Genomic DNA, 16687 nt, shown 5'->3' with positions numbered 1-16687 from the left:
AATAAACTGTTTCTCTTTGCACATTAATCCCTTATGTGAAAGAGTTATGTGATCTAAAAAGCCAGCCTAGGCACTTCCCTGGTGGCCCAGTGGTTAAGAATCCTCCTTCCAATGCAGCAGACACAGGCTTGATCCCCGGTCGGGGAACTAAGATCCCACGTGCCGTGGGGAAACTAAGCCCACGCGCCACAACTACTGAGACAACGTGCCTCAACTAGAGAGCCCGTGTGCCACAAACTACAGAGCCCACGCACTCTGGAGCCTGCACGCCACAACTAGAGAGAAGCCCGTGCACCTCAACTAAGAACCCACGCGGCACAACAAAGAGCCCGTGTGCCACAACTAAAACCCGACGCAGCCAAAAATAAATAAATTAATTAAATATATTTTTTAATTTTTTTTAAAATAAAAATAAATAAAATGCAGCCTTATCAGAAAATGGACAAGGAACTTGTTTGCGTGGTATATTTTCTATTGTCACTGTAACAAATTATCAAAAACTTAGTGGTTTAATCCAACACAAATTTATTATCTTACAGTTCTGTAGGAGGGAAGTTTGACATGGGTCTCACTGAGGTAAAATCAAGGTGTCAGCAGGGCTGCATTCTCTTCTAGTAGCCCTGGGGAAAAAATTGTTTTCTTGCTTTTTTCAGTTTCTAGAGGCCGCCTACATTCTTTAGTTTGTGGTCCTCTTCCTCCATCTTCAAAGTCAGCACTGTTCCATCTCTCTTTGACCTTTCTTCCATGGTCATGTCTCCCTCTGACCACAAGCTGGGAAAGGTTCTTCTCTTTTAAGGGTTCCTGTGATTTGATTGAACCCACCTGGATAATCCATAATCATCTCTTCATCTCAAGGTCCTTAACCTTAATCGCATCTGCAAAATCTTTTTTGCTCTGTAAAGTAACATATTCACATGTTCCAGAGATTAGGATACGGACAACTTTGGAATTATTCTATCTATCACAACAGGCAAATGGAATTTACTTGAGGTTAAATATTCAACATACCCTGAATTCTCCTTTCAGACCTCTGGATGCCATTCTTTCCCAAAGCACATCTTTATTATTAAATAAAAGACCTGGTAAAGTTGCTAATTCAACTGATGTTGTAATTTGGCAATGCCCAGATTAAACTCTGTTTAGTCTGTAGCAGTCTCAGCTCTGTAGCTGAAATAGATAATGAATTATTTTAGCACGATCTTAGAAATTCCCTGAATTTTAGGCCTGAATTATTTTAATATAATTATAGAAATTCCCTGAAACTCCCTGAATTAAAGCCAATAATTTAGGGTCTTGAACTTCACATTGTCCTTTTCATCACTGTTCAGGGATACTACAAGGGGCCCTCTAACCCCATGGCTGTTGAAGTTCTCATGCCCTTCATCCTGGTCTGTGGCAGTGACCTTCAATGCACACTTTATCACAGACTACTATAAACCATAACTTAGTTATTTCTTTGTTGTATTTCATGAGCTGAAGTTTACCATCCCTTAAATATTGCTGTATTTTTCACGGCTTTTAGTCCAACAAGACCCAAATTCCCCTGCACTAATTTCCCTGACACTTTGTGGCCTGTCTTTTTGCAATGTTAGCCAGGGTGCTTCAGTGTAAGCAACAGAAAGCAAGTGTGATTAAAGCCAAAAATAAAATATATTCAGAGATAAGACGTTGCTCCCAGAATTGCTGGAGGGTCTTGAGAACAAATTCAGTAACTTAGCATGAACCAAGAAAGCCAGAATTAGCCAAAATTACCCAACAAGACCAGTCTGATAGTGAAGATAGTGGTATAGCAGCCACCCCAGCACTGGCCACTGGATGCTGCCACTGACGTTCTTACCACTGCAATAATCCTGCCCAGAATGAATTCCTTCCTTCCTAGTTTCCTTGCTTCACTAGATCAAGATCCCAAGTCCTGAGAAGAGGCATCTGACTGGCTAAACCTAGACAACATTCCTGTTCCTTGGAAGAATAGACAGCAAGGATCTGGCCTCTTTGGATCAACATGGTGAAGTATTCATACTTCTTCTTCATACTGCTAAATGGAGTTCTCATCATACTGTACTTTAATAACATAGATGTTCATCTTCTCCACTAGACTGACAGTAAAGGATAGGTACCAGATCTTTAACTTGGTGTTCCCGGAAGCTACCACAGTACCTGGCACACAGTAGGTGCTCAGTAAATGAAATATCAAAAAGGTAAATTTATTCCAGGGTTTTCTTATAAGCTTTTTAAAAAAGAACTGACCAGGAAAATGAGGAATCAAGGATGGAGGGTATGAATGGTAACAGAAAGAAGCAAGTCTGTTCGATGGGCGCTGAGAAGATAAGGGCATGGGAGACATGTGTGTGGGTAGGTTATTAGGTTGGCGTGCTATAGAGATGGACAGAAGAAGAGACAAATAAAACAAGAGAAAGTAAGAAACTGAAACGAGCAAATGAGCACTAGAATTAGCCAGCATGCAGTGTATTAACACAGCTCCAAAAGCCCAAGTGACCTGGAAAAAAATTACCCCCAAACTAAAAGGAATTATTATGTAGGTAATTAATCACAGTCCATAGCACTGATATACTTAGGGGGACTATTAAATCCAAATATCCTCAGAATATTTTCCCTAAAACAATAGTTTCATCATGTAATTCCCCACTCAGAAACGTTCAATGGCTCCCCAATGTCAGAGATTAAAATCCACATTCCTTAATATAGTATTCAAGGCCCTACCTAACCAATATTCCAAAATGAAAAGTCAACTCTCTTCTCCAGAAATGCCTTCCTTGTTCCTATCTCTATCCTTGTTCCTATTTCCTAAGCTGTTTCTGTTCCCCATTCTGAAAAGACCTTCCTTGCCTCTTCACCTATACAAATCTAATTATCCTTCAAGATTCCAATTAAGACTTTCCTTCTCCTTCCCCAAGTCTTCCCAACCCTCTCTCATTTTAGAACTGAAGTAATAATCTCTAGCACCACCATTTTTCCCTGAATCGTATAGATCCTCAGTACTGTAGGGTTATTCAACTTTGGGGTTATGCATGTTACCGTCGCACTAAGATGAGAAAATCGAATTGCCAGACCATGACTTCTTCTTGGTATTCTCATGTGTTGACAATGTTAAAAATTAGCTTAAATAAATGACATTATTAATACAATTTTTCTCATATACATGAAAAAGAGAAAAAAATTATTCACATGGGAAGATGATTTAAACCTTTGTACAAAACTTCAGTAGGTATAGATCACACAGTTTAGGAGATGATGAATTCTTCCAACCTGGGCTGAAATTCCAATTCTCCCAGAAGAACTTTCCTAGAAGCCTCAGCAAACCTCTCCTCACATTACCTTTGCATCTGGACCTAAAGATGGGGTCAGTATACAGATGAGAGAATAAATGAGCAAAATTTAGTTCCTATTTGGAAAGAGAAAGAGGGAAAGAGTATGCTTGGTGAGTAACTAAGAATGTCTGCAAACCCTCCCCACCTCACCACTGTGACTGATTCTTTTGAACCTTTAAGTTTGAGGTCCAGACATTATTTCCATTCATAAGTAGTCTATGTCTTAAAACATTGTTCTTAATGTTTAATGAAATGCTTACTAATTTAAAAAAAATCAGAATTTCAAATAAAACAACTATTCTTTATTTTTATTGAATTATAATGGACATATAGTATGCTAATTTCAGGTATATGACATAGTGATTCAATATTTCTGTACATTATGAAATGATCACCACGATAAGTCTAGTTACCATCTGTCACCAACAAAGTTATTACAATATTATTGACTATATTCCCTATGCTGTACATTATACCCCCATGACACCGCTTTTCATTTTTAACCAACAAGCCTTGCAGTAATAAATTGTGACTCTGAGAGGCCACTGCCCAGCCCTGGTGTGCTCCTTTCTTTAATGTTAGTAATACTCCTGGACTTGACATAATGCTTTACAAGTTTACATTATCAAATCTGATTCTGTAAAAATAAAATTTACTGATAAAGAAATTGATACTACACTGTTGAGAGATTTGCGTAGCATCCGGTGACTAATAACTACCGGGTCCAAAGCTAGAATCCAGATCTTCTGATAGAAGGTAAGGTAGAGTGGAAGGGAATGGGGTTTGGAGGCCACCAGACCTGGGTTCAAATCCCAGTTTTGGACTTAAACTGTGTAACCTTCAGAAGTGACTTACCTCGAGAGCCTTGGTTTTCTCTGTTAAAGGAGGTAACGCAGGGGTCCTCTACCCAGTGATGGAATGAAGATGGAGAGAGTGTGTGAAAATTGCCTGGTGTTCGGGGGGTTTAGATTAAAAGACAGATTTTTTTTTTTCCCGACCTCGTATCTCTTTCCAAAGTCCATTTCTTTCCAAAGTGCAGCCGATCACAGGATCATGTAGGGTGATGACCCAGAGAGGTCTTCAGAACGGGGAGAGACATCGCTTAGCCTGGCGGCTGTAAATGGTCAAAAAGCAAGACCATACTGGCCTCCCCTCCAACAGTAACGACATCGGAGGGAACTCTAGGTTTTGGCTTCCTGGATGGTTTACTAGGACCGTTGAAGGACTTCAAGATGATTCTCATAAAAGCTGTTTTCCTTGTGATTAAGTTGTGTTTGCCTGTTAACTATGTGGTAAACAAACCCTCAGCTCCCGCCTCCTGGTTCTAGTGCAGCCGCGTGTTAATTGGGACCCGGAGGGTAGCGGGTTGGCAAGGCTGCCGGGGACGGGACGCCAAGGAGCCCCATTTGGTTATCAGTTCTGTTGACATGAGCTGAGCTGTATGTGGTTGTGTGGCGTGTCCAGCAGGTCTAGCAGGGGTTTTCCCGGCTATGAAAGGCCTGCTGTTTGAAACGCTTGGCCTGCAGTCAAATGAGGGCTTGAGATCAGGATTCCCACTGCCGTCAGCCCATCAGCTCCACCAGCGCCTCTCCTGCTCGGCCAGGGGGAAGGGCCGACCAAACATGTCTGGTCTCATCCTTAGGTCAGGGCTGAGGAGAGAAGGAAAGGCAGGAGTGAAGCAGGCTGCACCTGGAGCTCATCTGCTCTTCTTAGCACCCACCACCGCCCCAAGCCAGACAGAAAAATATCCCTTTCCCAGCGCTGAAATCCTTTCCCTCTGTGTCACTTATCGGGACTGAACTCAGACACACTCAATCCCTGAAAAAAGGCTGCCAGGGAATCAAATGGGTGGGAGAGGCTTGCTGGGAAATTCCTCCCAGCCAGTGGATACATGACTGCAGAAGAAATTGGGGCAGTTCCCAGTGTAACTTGCTACCCCTCCCCCAGGGGCAATCACTGTCAAAGATGATTTATTTTAAACATTTTGTAATTATTTTAGCCAATGGAGTGTGTGTGTGTGTGTGTGTGTGTGTATCTGTGTGTGTTGCAGAGACAGAGTGTGTGTGTGTGTGTGTGTGTGTGTGTGTACGTTTGATCATTTGCGGTTAAGTCTGTGTTCACAAGCGCCTTTGAGTTCACTAGAGTCCAACCGCCAAACCCACACCCAAATATTTTGTAGATAACAGAAGAGCCATTGCCGGTGATGCTTGTATGTACACAGACAAGCTTTGTGGTAGTGCGGTGAGGACCCTGAAGTGGGACGAGGACTGTGAGGACTTTGCAATAAGAGCTACAGCAAGTCATTCCACTGCATCTCGAGAAACATGTTTAGAAACCTCCATGAAAACCATTCCTTCTGCTTCTTAGTAAATGAATATAATTAAGTACCTAAAGGGTACTGTTATTGAGTGAAGCGCTGCAGAACAGGGTGAGCATTTACTATGAGGTTTAGGTTTGTTCTTATACTCCATGTTAAATACTCACAACCCTGGAAGCAATTATGCCAAGATGTTAACTGTGGTTAATTCTGAGTGGTGGGAATGTGAGTGAGTGGTATTTTCTCCTTGTATTTTTCTACAGTTTAGACATGTCTACAAACACATAATTTTAAATGCTTACTGGATGAGTGAATGAGTGAATGAGTGAGTGAATGAATGAACTCAGGTAGGTCTACTTGAAAATAGGCCCAGCTCCTGTTTTTAAACTGCTTCTGTTCCTAAAGAGGTAGGATAGATAACAACATTACCAAACATCTGTTTTATGGGCTTTTTGTGTTTGTTTGTTTGTTTGTTCGCCTTCTATTTTCTTTTCTTTTTTAGGGTATTTGAAGAATGGAAAACAAGAGGCAATGTACACATTGGGATAGCACAGAGTCAGTGGGGGGAGGTTGAAAAGTTGTGGAAAGAGATGAAAGCCAGATGATAATCATTCAGTTTTAATGAAGGGCTTCCTCTGAGGAAGTTGGAAGGTTGCAGACGGACAACAGAGGCTGCCGGCTGGTTATATTCACAGGTAAAAAGGAAGACAACACATCAGACAACATTCACCAGAAGGTAAGCTCCATGAGGGCAGAGACTATTCGTCTGTGAATTCTCTGAGCCTAGAGCAGTGTCTGGTACATGGAGCATGCTCAAAAAATAAAGTTTTAAATTATGAGTGAGGGGGAGGACCTTCAAGATGGCAGAGGAGTAAGATGTGGAGATCACCTTCCTCCCCACAAATACATCAAAAATACATCTACATGTGGAACAGCTCCTACAGAACATCTACTGAATGCTGGCAGAAGACCTCAGACTTCCCAAAAGGAAAGAAATTCCTCACGTAGCTGGGTAAGGCAAAAGGAAAAACAGAGACAAAAGAATAGGGACAGGACCTGAACCTCTGGGAGGGAGCTGTGAAGGAGGAAAAGTTTCCACACACTAGGAAGCCCCTTCACTGGCGGAGACGGGGGGTGGCTGGGGGAAAGCTTCGGAGCCACGGAGGAGAGCGCAGCAACAGGGGTGCGGAGGGCAAAGGGGAGAGATTCCTGCACAGAGGATCAGTGCCGACCAGCACTCACCAGCCTGAGAGGCTTGTCTGCTCACCTGCCGGAACGGGTGGGGGCTGGGAGCTGAGGCTCTGGCTTTGGAGGTCAGATCCCAGGGAGAGGACTGGGGTTGGTTGCATGAACACAGCATGAAGGGGGCTAGTGCACCACAGCTAGCTGGAAGGGAGTCCGGGAAAAAGTCTGGACCTGCCTAAGAGGCAAGAGACCATTGTTCTGGGGTGTGTGAGAAGAGGGGATTCAGAGCACCGCCTAAACGAGCTCCATAGACTGACGCGAGCCACAGCTATCAGGGAAATTTCTCTGTGCAGCCTCAGGAGCAGCAGATTAAATCTCCACAATCAACTTGATGTACCCTGCATCTGTGGAATACATGAATAGACAATGAATCTTCCCAATATTGAGGCCACGGACTTTGGGAGCAACTGTAGACTTGGGGTTTGCTGTATGTGACAGATTAGTTTCTGATTTTTATATTTATCTTAGTATAGTTTTTAGAACTTGTTATCATTGGTGGATTTGTTATTGGTTTGGTTGCTCTCTTCTTTATTTTTTTCTTTTTATTACTTATTTAAATTATAATAATATTTTTTTATTTTTTATTTTAATACCTTTATTTTATTTTTTTCTTGTTTCTTTTTTTTCTCCCTTTTCTTCTGAGCCGTGTGGCTGACAGGGTTTCAGTGCTCTGGCCGGGTGTCAGGCCTGAGCCTCTGAGGTGGGAGAGCCAAGTTCAGGACATTGGACCACCAGAGACCTCTTGGCCCCACGTAATATCAATCAGTGAGAGCTCTCCCAGAGATCTCCTTCTCAATGTTAAGATCCAGCCCCACTCAATGACCAGCAGGCTCCAGTGCTGGACACCCCCTGCCAAACAACTAGCAAGACAGGAACACAACCCCACCCATTAGCAGAGACACTGCCTAAAATCATAAGTTCACAGACACCCCAAAACACACCACCAGATGCAGTCCTGTCCAGCAGAAAGACAAGATCCAGTCTCATCCACCAGAACACAGGAACCAGTCCCGTCCACCAGGAAGCCTACACAACCCACTGAACCAACCTTACCCACTGGGGGCAGACATCAAAAACAACGGGAAATACGAACATGAAGCCTGAGAAAGGGAGACCCCAAACACAGTAAGTTAAGCAACATGAGACGACAGAGAAATACTCAGCAGATGAAGGAGCAAAGTAAAAACCCACCAGACCAAACAAATGATGAGGAAATAGGCAGTCTACCTGAAAAAGAATTCAGAGTAATGATAGTAAAGATATCCAAAATCTTGGAAATAGAATGGAGAAAATACAAGAAATGTTTAGCAAGGACCTAGAAAAACTAAAGAGCAAACAAACAATGATGAACAAGACAATAAATGAAATGAAAAATTCTGTAGAAGGAATCAATAGCAGAATAACTGAAGTAGAAGAACAGATAAGTGACCTGGAACATAAAATAGTGGAAATAACTACTGCAGAGCAGAATAAAGAAAAAAGAATGAAAAGAATTGAAGACAATCTCAGAGACCTCTGGGACAACATTAAATGCACCAACATTCGAATTATAGGGGTCCCAGAGGAAGAAGAAAAAAAAGAAAGGTTCTGAGAAAATATTTGAAGAGATTATAGTTGAAAACTTCCCTAATATGGGAAAGGAAATAATCAGTCAAGTCCAGGAAGCACAGAGAGTCCCATACACGATAAATCCAAGAAGAAACATAACAAGACACATATTAATCAAACTATCAAAAATTAAATATAAAGAAAAATATATTAAAAGCAGCAAGGGAAAAGCAACAAATAACATACAAGGGAATCTCCATAAGGTTAACAGCTGACCTTTCAGCAGAAACTCTGCAAGTCAGAAGGGAGTGGCAGGACATATTTAAAGTGATGAAAGGGAAAAAGCTACAACCAAGATTACTCTACCCAGCAAGGATCTCATTCACATTTGACAGAGAAATTAAAATCCTTACAGACAAGCAAAAGCTAAGAGAATTCAGCACCACCAAACCAGCATTACAACAAATGCTAAAGGATCTTCTCTAGGCAGGAAACACAAGAGAAGGAAAAGACATACAATAATAAACCCAAAACAATTAAGAAAATGGTAATAGGAACATACATATTGATAATTACCTTAAATGTAAATGGATTAAATGCTCCAACCAAAAGACACAGCCTGGCTGAATGGATACAAAAACAAGACCCATATATATGTTGTCTACAAGAGACCCACTTCAGACCTAGGGACACATACAGACTGAAAGTGAGGGGATGGAAAAAGATATTTCATTCAAATGGAAATCAAAAGAAAGCTGGATTAGCAATTCTCATATCAGACAAAATAGACTTTAAAATAAAGACTATTACAAGAGACAAAGAAGGACACTACATAATGATCAAGGGATCAACCCAAGAAGAAGATATAACAATTGTAAATATTTATGCACCCAACAGAGGAGCACCTCAATACATAAGGCAAATGCTAACAGCCACAAAAGGAGAAATCGATGGTAACATAATAATAGTAGGGGAGACAGCCTCATCCACCAGAGGGCAGGCAGCAGAAGCAAGAAGGACTACAATCCTGCAGCCTGTGGAACAAAAACCACATTCACAGAAAGATAGACAAGATGAAAAGGCAAAGGGCTATGTACCAGATGAAGGAACAAGTTAAAATCCAAGAAAAACAACTAACTGAAGTGGAGATAGGCAACCTTCCAGAAAAAGAATTCAGAATAATGATAGTGAAGATGTTCCAGGACCTCAGAAAAAGAATGGAGGCAAAGATCGAGAAGATGCAAGAAATGTTTAACAAAGACCTAGAAGAATTAAAGAACAAACACCTAGAAGAATTAAAGAACAAACAAAAAGGGATGAACAATACAATAACTGAAATGTAAAATACACTAGAAGGAATCAATAGCAGAATAACTGAGGCAGAAGAACGGATACGTGACCTGGAAGACAGAATGGTGGAATTCTCTGCTGCAGAACAGAATAAAGAAAAAAGAATAAAAAGAAATGAAGACAGCCTAAGAGACCTCTGGGACAACATTAAATGCAACAACATTCGCATTATAGGGGTCACAGAAGGAGAAGAGATAGAGAAAGGACCTGAGAAAATATTTGAAGAGATTAGAGTCGAAAACTTCCCTAACATGGGAAAGGAAATAGCCACCCAATTCCAGGAAGTGCAGAGAATCCCAGGAAAGATAAATCCAAGGAGAAACACACAGAGACACACAATAATCAAATTGGAAAAATTAAAGACAAAGAAAAATTATTGAAAGCAACAAGGGAAAACAACAAATAACATACAAGGGAACTCCCATAAGGTTAACAGCTGATTTCTCAGCAGAAACTCTACAGGCCAGAAGGGAGTGGCATGATATATTTAAAGTGATGAAAGGGAAGAACCTACAACCAAGATTACTCTACCTGGCAAGGATCTCATTCAGATTCAGTGGAGAAATCAAAAGCTTTACAGACAAGCAAAAGCTAAGAGAATTCAGCACCACCAAACCAGCTCTACAACAAATGCTAAAGGAACTTCTCTAAGTGGGAAACACAGAGAAGAAAAGGACCTACAAAAACAAACCCATAACAATTAAGAAAATGATAACAGGAAGATACATATCGATAATTACCTTAAACGTGAATGGATTAAATGCTCCAACCAAAAGACACAGGCTTGCTGAATGGATGCAAAAACAAGACCCATATATATGCTGTCTACAAGAGACCCACTTCAGACCTAGGGACACATACAGACTGAAAGTGAGGGGATGGAAAAAGATATTCCATGCAAATGGAAATCAAAAGAAATCTGGAGTAGCAATACTCATATCAGATAAAATAGACTTTAAATAAAGAATGTTACAAGAGACAAGGAAGGACACTACATAATGATCAAGGGATCAATCCAAGAAGAAGATATAACAATTACAAATATATATGCACCCAACATAGGAGCACCTCAATACATAAGGCAACTGCTAACACTATCAAAGAGGAAATCGACAGTAACACAATAATTATGGGGGACTTTAACAACTCACTTACACCAATGGACAGATCATCCAAACAGAAAATTAGTAAGGAAACAGAAGCTTTAAATGACATAATAGACCAGATAGAGTTCATTGATATTTATAGGACATTCCATCCAAAAACAGCAGATTACACTTTCTTCTCAAGCGCACAAGGAACATTCTACAGGATAGATCACATCTTGGGTCACAAATCAAGCCTCAGTAAATTTAAGAAAATTGAAATCATATCAAGCATCTTTTCTGACCACAACGCTATGAGATTAGATACGAATTACAGGGAAAAAAACGTAAAAAAACACAAACACATAGAGACTAAACAATACATTACTAAATAACCAAGAGATCACTGAAGAAATCAAAGAGGAAATCAAATAATACCTAGAGACAAATGACAATGAAAACATGATGATTCAAAACCTATGGGATGCAACAAAAGCAGTTCTAAGAGGGAAGTTTATAGCGATACAAGCCTACCTCAAGAAACAAGAAAAATCTCAAATAAACAATCTAACCTTACACCTAAAGGAACTAGAGAAAGAAGAACAAACAAAACCCAAAGTTAGTAGAAAGAAAGACATCATAAAGATCAGACGAGAAATAAATGAAATAGAAACAAAGAAAACAATATCAAAGGTCAATAAAACTAAAAGCAGGTTCCTTGAGAAGATAAACTAAACTGATAAAACATTAGCCAGACTCATCAAGAAAAAGAGGGAGAGGACTCAAATCAATAAAATTAGAAATGAAAAAGGAGAAGTTACAACAGACACCACAGAAATACAAAGCATCCTAAGAGACGACTACAAGCAACTCTATACCAATAAAATGGACAACCTGGAAGAAACTGATAATTTTTAGAAAAGCACAACTTTCCGAGACTGAACCAGGAAGAAATAGAAAATATAAACAGACCAATCACAAGCACTGAAACTGAAAGTGTGATTAAAAATCTTCCAACAAACAAAAGCCCAGGACCAGATGGCTTCATAGGCGAATTCTATCCAACAGTTAGAGAAGAGATAACACCTATCCTTCTCAAACTCTTCCAAAATATAGCAGAGGGAGGAACACTCCCAAACTCATTCTATGAGGCCACCATCACCCTGATACCAAAACCAGACAAAGATGTCACAAAAAAAGGAAAATTACAGGCAAATATCACTGATGAACGTAGATGCAAAAATTCTCAACAAAATACTAGCAAACAGAATCCAACAGCACATTAAAAGGATCATACATCACGGTCAAGTGGGGTTTATCCCAGGAATGCAAGGATTCTTCAATATATGCAAATCAATCAATGTGATAAACCATACTAACAAACTGAAGGAGAAAAACCATATGATCATCTGAATAGATGCAGAAAAAGCTTTCGACGAAATTCAACACATATTTATGATAAAAACACATATTTATGATAAAGTCATAGAGGGAACTTACCTCAACATAATAAAGGCCATATAAGGCAAACCCACAGCCAACACCGTTCTCAATGGTGAAAAAATGAAACCATTTCCACTAAGATCAGGAATAAGACAAGGTTGCCCACTCTCACCACTATTATTCAACATAGTTTTGGAAGTTTTAGCCACAGCAATCAGAGAAGAAAAGGAAATAAAAGGAATCCAAATTGGAAAAGAAGTAAAACTGTCACTGTTTGCAGATGACATGATACTATACATAGAGAATCCGAAAGATGCTACCAGAAAACTACTAGAGCTAATCAATGAATTTGGTAAAGTAGCAGGATACAAAATTAATGCACAGAAATCTCTTGAATTCCTATACAGTAATGATGAAAAATCTGAAAGAGAAATTAAGGAAACACTGCCATTTACCATTGCAACAAAAAGAATAAAATACCTAGGAATAAACCTACCTAGGGAGACAAAAGACCTGTATTCAGAAAACTATAAGACACTGATGAAAGAAATTAGAGATGATACAAACAGATGGAGAGATATACCATGTTCTTGGATTGGAAGAATCAACGCTGTGAAAATGACTATACTACCCACAGCAATCTACAGATTCAATGCAATACCTATCAAACTACCAATGGCATTTTTCACAGAACTAGAACAAAAAATTTCACAATTTGTATGGAAACACAAAAGACCCCGAATAGCCAAAGCAATCTTGAGAAAGAAAAACAGAGTTGGAGGAATCAGGCTCCCTGACTTCAGACTATACTACAGAGCTACAGTAATCAAGAAAGTATGGTACTGGCACAAAAACAGAAATATAGATCAATGCAACAGGATAGAAAGCCCAGAGATAACCCACGCACATATGGTCACCTTATCTTTGATAAAGGAGGCAAGAATATACAATGGAGAAAAGACAGCCTCTTCAATAAGTGGTGCTGGGAAAACTGGACAGCTACATGTAAAAGAATGAAATTAGAACACTCCCTAACACCATACACAAAAATAAACTCAAAATGGATTAAAGACCTAAATGTAAGGCCAGACACTATCAAACTCTTAGAGGAAAACATAGGCGGAACACTCTATGACATAAATCACAGCAAGATCCTTTTTGACCCACCTCCTAGAGAAATGGAAATTAAAAAAAATAAATAAACAAATGGGACCTAATGACACTTAAAAGCTTTTGCACAGCAAAGGAAACCATAAACAAGATGAAAAGACAACCCTCAGAGTGGGAGAAAATATTTGCAAACGAAACAACTGACAAAGGATTAATCTCCAAAATATACAAGCAGTTCATGCAGCTCAATATGAAAAAAACAAACAACCCAATCCAAAAATGGGCAGAAGACCTAAACTGACATTTCTCCAAAGAAGATATATAGATTGCCAACAAACACATAAAAGGATGCTCAACATCACTAATCATTAGAGAAATGCAAATCAAAGCTACAATGAGGTATCACCTCTCACTGGTCAGAATGGCCATCATCAAAAAATCTACAAACAATAAATGCTGGAGAGGGTATGGAGAAAAGGGAACCCTCTTGCACTGTTGGTGGGAATGTAAATTGATACAGCCACTATGGAGAACAGTATGGAGGTTCCTTAAAAAACTAAAAATAGAACTACCATACGACCCATCAATCCCACTACTGGGCATATACCCTGAGAAAACCATAATTCAAAAAGAGTCATGTACCACAATGTTCATTGCAGCACTATGTACAATAGCCAGGACATGGAAGCAACCTAAGTGTCCATCGACAGATGAATGGATAAAGAAGATATGGTACATATATACAATGGAATATTACTCAGCCATAAAAAGAAAGGAAATTGAGTTATTTGCAGTGAGATGGATGGACCTAGAGTCTGTCATACAGAGTGAAGTAAGTCAGAAAGAGAAAAAGAAATACCGTATGCTAACACATATATATGGAATCTAAAGCAAAAAAAAAAAAGGTTCTGAAGAACCTAGGGGCAGGACAGGAATAAAGACGCAGATGTAGAGAATGGATTTGAGGGTAAGGGGAGGGGGAAAAGGGTAAGCTGGGAAGAAGTGAGAGAGTGGCACTGACATATAAACACTACCAAATATAAAACAGATAGCTAGTGGGAAGCAGCCGCATAGCACAGGGAGATCAGCTCGGTGCTTTGTGACCACCTAGAGGGGTGGGATAGGGAGGGTGAGAGGGAGACGCAAGTGGGAGGGCATACGGGGATATATGTATACGTATAACTGATTCACTTTGTTATACAGAAGAAACTAACACAACATTGTAAAGCAATTACACTCCAATAAAGATGTTAAAAGAAATAAAAATTTAAAAAAATAAATTATGAGTGAATCCATTTCCTTTGAAATCTAAAGAAAGGGGAAAATGGCTTTTGACTTGTAAGATTTAGAAAATGTGGATAGAAAATATTACTAACTGTGAATATTTTGAAACATTATCAAGGGTATCAGTGTAAGCTGTGGGATTTCTAACCCCTAGAGCTTTATAAGAAAAGAGAGTGTCTAAAAACTGTTAATGAGAGTGGCGCTAAGTTTAGAAAGTTCTACGTACAAGCCAAATAGACTTCTATATTCCATTCTTTGCTCTTATTTGGCTTAAAAGTGGTGCTAGGGCTTCCTGGCTGTTGCCCAAAGAGTGGGGCAATAGCTGACAAATTGCAAATTGCTCCTTCCCTCAGCCCATACTTTGCAAATGGCTCCAAATTAAATCTTTATCTTAATGAACTTGACAGAACTATTTCAACACTAAACAAGCTAGATACGACCATGTAAGGCTTTATGCTCTCTTTAGTCAGTCGAAATTGGTCAGTTATAAGTAAATGTAAAACTATTCAAGGCTAAGCTGTCAGGAATATAACTTAAAGATTTAAAAGAAAGGCACATGGGCCCATGGTTTCCCAGATCATGGGACACACAAAGACACTCTGCAGGCTCCCTCTTACTTAAATGCTCTTGCCTGAGCAGTTCAATTTGGGGGGGCCTTATACAATGGACGTGAGGCCTGCTGTTACATCTTTAATAAGTCCCCAGGACCTCACTTTGAAGTGATGACTCACAGAGGATATTTTGTCAGGCCAACTAGCCATAAAAATATTAAGTGTGGTTTTAAGTAGTAAAGGTTTTTACTATCCTGCTCACTTCCTGTCATGAAGCATTGCATTAAGTACTTTAAAGGGATTAATGACTTGCTTGCTATGTTTCACAAGAAATTCATTCTTATAAAGATTCTAGGGCTTCCCTGGTGGCACAGTGGTTAAGAATCTGCCTGCCAATGCAAGGCACCCGGGTTCGAGCCCTGGTGCGGGAAGATCCCACATGCCGCGGAGCAACTAAGCCCGTGCACCACAACTAATGAGCCCAAGCTCTAGAGCCCACAAGCCACAACTACTGAGCCCGTGTGCCACAACTACGGAAGCCCGGGTGCCTAGAGCCCATGCTCCACAACAAGAGAAGCCACCGCAATGAGAAGCCCGCGCACTGCAACGAAGAGTAGCCCCTGCTCTCCACAACTAGAGAAAGCCTGCGTGCAGCAACGAAGACCCAACCCAGCCAAAAATAAATTAAATAAATAAATTAAAAAAAAAAAAGATTCTAGAAGCATTGATATTAACACTAGGGTTAGTAAAAAAAAAAAAAAAATTGGAGGTGCTCAAAAAATATTCATGGAACTGAATCAGGACATGTTAAACATAAAAGCACAATACTGTTGGGGTGAAATTTCATTTCAATTTGTTTTTATCCAGAAGTTGTTAGGCTTCATCCTGTCATCATGGAATTGTTCAAATACCTTGCTTAGCATTTCTTATACCTCGGAGGGCAAGGTACTTTGTTCCAGCTGGTTGTAACCTACAGGCATTTTCACCCCTCTTTTGGGCCACTTAGCTGATGAGATTGACCAAACCCCCTTTCAATGTCATTGTCTTTTTAAGTCCAGCAAGGAAAAAAAAATCACTTCTTATCTTTGTTATAATTGCGAGACTTACAATTTGCTGAGTCATCTCCCCAGTGACCACCCTACTTCTGTGATTTGCTGAATTCAGTCTGCTGCTTTCAGGCCACGTTATCTTTAGCCATTTCTGTCTTCTAAGGCCCCACTTTTACCTTCAGTGGAAACAACAAATGGAAGTTATTTGAGTGTCTGCCTGGTCCCTTCCTTAGAGTCAATACTTGTCTCTCTCTCCCTTGCTTGTTCAGCTTCCTCTTCCAGAAAATGAGGATGAATCTATGGATGGCTTGCACTAAGATAAATGATGTTTTACAGCCATGTGCTAGCAGCCAAGTCTTTTGAAAACAGCTCAACT

At 39.9% G+C, this 16687-nt stretch overlaps 1 long non-coding RNA gene across 1 annotated transcript; it reads right to left on the bottom strand.

The window, feature by feature from the left end:
- Nucleotides 1-544: 544 nt before the first annotated feature.
- On the bottom strand, nucleotides 545-16480 carry LOC132373074 (uncharacterized). The gene is made up of 3 exons (XR_009505336.1): nucleotides 16370-16480; nucleotides 4185-4978; nucleotides 545-894 (listed from the first exon to the last, which is right to left on the bottom strand). It is a non-coding gene; the product is annotated as an uncharacterized LOC132373074 (long non-coding RNA).
- Nucleotides 16481-16687: the final 207 nt, after the last annotated feature.

The sequence above is a fragment of the Balaenoptera ricei genome, chromosome 10 (genome assembly GCF_028023285.1).
Source record: "Balaenoptera ricei isolate mBalRic1 chromosome 10, mBalRic1.hap2, whole genome shotgun sequence".
Taxonomy (NCBI): domain Eukaryota; kingdom Metazoa; phylum Chordata; class Mammalia; order Artiodactyla; family Balaenopteridae; genus Balaenoptera; species Balaenoptera ricei.
This window is presented reverse-complemented; position numbering and strand designations above follow the sequence as displayed.